At 56.4% G+C, this 5,321-nt stretch overlaps 1 long non-coding RNA gene across 1 annotated transcript; it reads left to right on the top strand.

Annotated features, from left to right (window-relative positions):
- LOC148112973 (uncharacterized) lies at positions 1–2,940 on the top strand. Its single transcript, XR_015728548.1, has 2 exons — positions 1–212; positions 2,379–2,940. It is a non-coding gene; the product is annotated as an uncharacterized LOC148112973 (long non-coding RNA).
- The last annotated feature ends 2,381 nt before the right edge of the window (positions 2,941–5,321 follow it).

Below are 5,321 nucleotides of genomic sequence, written 5' to 3'. Positions count from 1 at the left end.
CCGCTGCTTCCCGAGCGCCGTCCCTCCGGAATCCTCCTGCGGCTCCCCCGAGCGCTCCCCGGTGATGGCCCCCCACGCGTCGCTCCTTGAAAGCCCCGAGAATTGCGCAGCTCCGTCCGGGCGTGACTTGCACCGCTTCTCCGCCTGCCCTCCGCTCTCCCGCCCGAAGCTTCCGCCCCACCCCCACGCTCCGCTTCCCAGATGCACGGAAGGTAAGAGAATTGCTCACTTCCAAAAGGAACAGGTGGGTGGAAACGAGTAGAGGAGCTGGGGGAGGCCTTGCTTGCCCCCCCCCAAGCCGCATCTGTGTGCGAGACAGCTCTCCTGCAGGGCTCCTGCCACACCTGACCAGAGAATGTTTCTGGGCAGAGGCAGCCCTGCTCTGTTGCTCCTGGGGGATCCTGCCCCCTCCCCGCCTGCCTGCCTGTGTGGCATCTCCTTGCAAGACGTGCCTGGCATGAAGAAAAGACCCTGAACGCATGGCTCATAGTACTGTTTAGAAGCCCACCTCACCCCTCCATCCATCCCAGGGGCAGAGAGAAGAATTTCTCACCCGTCCTGCACCAGCCTGACCTCCTGTGACCGAGAGGGAGGAGGGAGGAGGAGAGATCTGGCCCAGGCCCCACAGGAGCCTTCAAAACAGGGGCTGGAGCAGGAACAAGCTCAACTCACAGAGTGCCTGCAAGGAGGACCAGGGCCGAAACCCACCTGGGCTAGGTGAAGGCAGAGCAAAACCCTAAGGTGCCACCCTATGCCTGGGTCTCTGCCAGATGCTGCCCACATCTAGACAAAACTTGGCTGTTGAAGCAAGAATTGGGGACATGCTGCCTTCCCAATTCCCCAAAGGCAGAGAGGGAAGCTCTCTTCGGTAGGCAGCTGTTTCCAGGTGCTGAAAGGCTCCCTTGCCTGGCAGGAACCCAAGGGGGGGAGGGGGAGGGGGAGGGACGGCGGCATGGGCAAAGGGTTCTTCTCTCCATGGCCTGCTGTGCTCCCTGTCCAAGTGGGTCCATTTACAAAAGCCCCAGAGGTGCCCATCTGGCAAAGTCCCCAGGGGGGCGGGGATCTGCATGGAGACAAGGGCCCAAAAGGGACTGGTGCATGCCAGAGGAGGAAGACAGCTTCATTACAGGGGAGGTGCAGAAGAGGGAGCCCCTCCCAGCAAGGCAGATGAACCCATACCTGAGGCACCCCCTTGGGCTGGTGGGGCTCCCCTCCTCCAGGCACTAATTGCAGGCCCTTCCAGCTTAGTTCAAGGTGGGCATGGGGGCGGGGAGAGACACTCTTTGCTGCCTGGCAAGGCCCAATCAACTAAGGAAGCCCCTGGGAGCCCCTTCCTCAGAGGCAAAGCCAGCTGGCTATCACTACATGGCAGCAGCTCAGGTGAGTAATGGGGGGGGCACAGTGTGAAGCAGTGCCTCTTCTCCAGGGGATCCTCTCCCTGGCAGGGTCCCAGCAGATGGGATGCAGGGGGGGGTGGCAAAAGCAAGTGAGTGTAAGTGCACCCCCATGAGGGACCATCCCCAAGTCTGCTTCTCGCCCATGGCAAAAGCAGCCCTTCCAGGCTCACTGGAGTCCAAAGGTTTGGCTAATGAATAATAATAATAATAATAATAATAATAATAATAATAATAATAATAATAATAACAATAATAATAATAATAATAATAATAATAATAATAATAATAATAATAATTTTATTTCTATACCGCCCTTCTCCCGAAGGACTCAGGGCGGTGTACAGCCTATTTAAAAACACAGACAAAACAACAATATAAAATTTAAAATAATTAAATAAATTGGCTCAGATTTAAAACCCCAATAAATTTAAATACCCCAATTTAAAACTATTGTGTTGATAGTCCGGCCTGGCGGAACAACAGGGGAGGGGAGAGGTCTGTGTCTGCCTCCAGGGGAGGGGAGGGCCTTCTTACCAAACTGCCTCCTTCGGACAATCCTCCAGGGCTCAGCAATGTGGCTGGGGAAGCACAACTGCTGGGGACCTCCAACCTGGGGGAGTGGAGGGCTAGAGGCAGACTTGAGGGTCTTTCCCAGCGTCCGAAAGCGGCTGCCTGAGCTGGACCGGATGGGGTCCTGGCCATGGTTACTGCTGCTGGAAGCGTCTCCTCGTCAGAAAGGAGGAAAAAAATAATCCCAAAATAATATTTGGCCCGCAGTGAGATTCCAGAGCTGCTTGGAGTGTGGCTGCTTTCATGAGCCTGGGAAGGCCTGGGCTGCTTCTCTCAGCCTGCCACCCTGCCTCCAGCACCCCCGCCCCCCTGCTGCCTTCCCTGGCCTAGGAAGCCCTCTCCCCCCCCTACACACACACACTGCTGCACAACATCCTCAGCCTTTCAAGTCATTTGTTCTCCTTTCTCCAGCTGTCCGACACTCTAGACAGGATCTGCCTCGGTGGGTGTATAAAAGCGGAATAAAAGAACAGCGCAGAGGTAGAGAGTTGCTGGAAAGGTTCTTTGGAAGATTTTCACCCCTGCAGGAAGAAAGGATTGAAACAGGATGATGCAGCAGAGCTGTTAATTCAGTGATTTAACCCATTGGATATTCCCTTCAATTTGTTTGCTCAGAGAGAGAGCAGCCATGTTGGTCTTTTGCCACCAGCCGAAGCTTCTGGGGTTCCCCCTTCGGAGTGGGCCTTTAAGGAGCATCAAGGCTGTCCATGCCAGTCAAGACCATAATCCCCTGCTTGCCCTGGGGGCTAGATTTTGGATTCTGGTTCTAACTTCTTTGGCCTTCAAAGAGATTCAAGTAACGCAGGAGAGATGTTAAATCCTAGACGGAGAGGGTGGGGGTTCCCCAAAGCCCCTGAAGGCAGGACAAGAATCAGCGGATGGAAACTAATCAAGGAGAGAAGCAACCTGGAGCTCAGGAGGAATTTCCTGACAGCTAGAATAATAAAACCAGTGGAATGGCCTGCCACCAGAAGTTGTGGGTGCTCCATCACTGGAGCTTTCAAAAAAATTGGGACAGTCAGCTGTCTGAAATGGTCTAAGGTCTCCTTCTTGAGCAGGGGGTTGGACTAGAAGACCTCCAAGGTCCCTTCCAGTTCTATTCTGATTAATTAAGGAGGGCCCCTTTTATGGATCCACCGGTGGTGTTTCTGCTCCAAGGCACCAGGTGCAAATCTTCCCAGAAGCCTGTCCTGGCCAATGCCACCGTGGTGATGGTGTCCTGGCCTAGCCGGGGGTCTCAGGGGCTTCATGGAAGAGGAACCCCCATCCCCCCTCTGCTTATGATGCAACTGTTCTGATGCCAAAGAAACAAGAGGGGGGAGCCTCTGCTGTCTGCTGGGCCTTCAGGAGGGCCAGGCTGGCAGCCACCTTTAGCTCAGCAGCTTCTGCCCCACAGCAGTGCAGCCCCCTCCCATTAAAGCTGGAAGGGAAGGCCTACTTCAGAGGAGGGAGCAGGAGTGGAGCTGACCACTCCTATTTACTCTGTTTCCCCCCCCCCCACTTATTGCTTCCTGTTCCTGGGGAGGGGGCTGGTCAATATTGATTCTCGGCAGGGGGAGGGGGAGGGGGAGGGGTGGGGGGAGCAGCAGAATCCTGCTGGCTTTGGTGTGTTGGCAGAAGCGGCTGCAAAAGCGTTGAAGGGGGGGGGAGTCTGGCGGGGGGGGGTCTCCTTGGCAGGCGGAGCCCCGACTCAAGCCAGGGTTCTCTGCTGGCTGCAATGGGGGGCCGGGCTGGCTTGGCGCACCCTGAAGGTTCATCCCCGCGGCTTCTTTGGTGGCGAAGGGCCGCGGCAGAAGGCCGGGCCGCCCCTGCCGGAGGGGGATGGAGCCGGTCCTCCGCCCCTGCCAAGGGGGAGCTGGCCGGAGACGCGCTGGGGGCCGCTCAGTTTCCCGGCCTCCCTCGCGCCCCACGAGCTCCGTCCGAAGCCACCGCTGCCCCCGAGGTGCCCGCAAGCGCGACGCCTGGCGCTGCCGGGGCTCCAACTGGCCTCGCCCGGCGCCCGCCTGCCGGCCCGGGGGGATTGTGGGGGCGCCCACAAGGGTCCGTTCAGCCCCGGGAGGGATCCGGGGGGCGCCCTGAGCGCCTTTCGGCCAGGCTTTTCGGCCCTCGCCGCCGCCCCTTCCGGCTGCCTCCTCGCCTCGCCCGGGGAACCGGCCGCTTTTCTCAGCTGCTTTCCAGCCTCCTTTGTTTCTTCGCTTCAGCCGGAGATCAAACGGGCCGAACATCTGCTGGACTTCTGGAAGGCTGGGCCGCTTCCTCCCACGGGGACGGGCCGATCCTTCCAGCCCCCTCCCTCCCTCCCTCCCTCCCGCTTCCACCGCCCCCGGCCGATGGTGGTGGCCTGTGCGGTGCCCAGGGAGGGCCAGGGACGCCCACGGGGGAGGGCAGGAAAGTGGAGATGGCGGCCACAAGAGGCCAGGCCCTGGGTTTTCTGTGCATCGCCTATAAAACGGGGAGCTTCGCTCGCGGCTTTGCGGCCGCCATCTTGACTTTTTTGACCACCCTGAAGTTGATCCCCTCGGAAGAAAGACCAACCCGCAGGATGCAGAGGGAAGTGGGCAGAATCCACAGACCCTCAGTACATTTTAGCTTGAAAGTAGTAACGTTGAGGCTCAGCCTTCTGTGGGGTCTGCCAGATTTGGGGGTGGGTGGGTGTTTTTTTACTGCAGCTGGGCTGTCTCTCCACAGGCAAGGAAAGCTCAGACTTTGTTGGGGGTGGGGCACGAAGACCCACGGCTGCCCCTCCTCCTTTGATGCCCTCCACCCCTTCACATCCTTTTCTCTTCTTCTTCTTCTTCTTCTTCTTCTTCTTCTTCTTCTTCTTCTTCTTCTTCTTCTTCTTCTTCTTCTTCTTCTTCTTCTTCTTCTTCTTCTTCTTGTGCCATATTCATCATCGGACATTTTTATCAACAGCCGCACAAAAAAGTGCTGCTGAGTTTTGTCCAAACCAGTCCCTTAGATTTTGAAGCCATGATGTTCTTTTGCGTGGACCTCGTTTGCCTTCAAGCTTTCTCTGGAGGATTAAGTATTTTTCTGGGTGTCGCATCCCATGTCCAAAATATTCTAACTTTCTCTTTTTTATGGTTTTGATGATTTCCCTTGGCTTTCCCAGGCGGCTTATTACCACCTCATTTCTGATTTTGTCAACCCAGCTTATACGTAACAGCCGTCTGTAACTCCACATTTCTTCTGTCTTTTGGCCACTAAAAAACCAAGGCAATCCCTGAATAATCCAGAGGTGATAATCTCGACATCCTTCATAACCCCCACTTGGCACAGTGCCCTAAAATCTGGATGAAAAAGAAGGGAAGGCCCACTCCACCCTTCGCTCTTTCCTTTCAACCTTTCTCCAGA

The sequence above is a fragment of the Pantherophis guttatus genome, chromosome 6 (assembly GCF_059756535.1).
Source record: "Pantherophis guttatus breed Tessera chromosome 6, ASM5975653v1, whole genome shotgun sequence".
NCBI classification, from domain to species: Eukaryota; Metazoa; Chordata; class Lepidosauria; order Squamata; family Colubridae; genus Pantherophis; species Pantherophis guttatus.
Note: the sequence above shows the minus strand (reverse complement) of the source record. Positions and strands in the feature narration are given on the sequence as shown.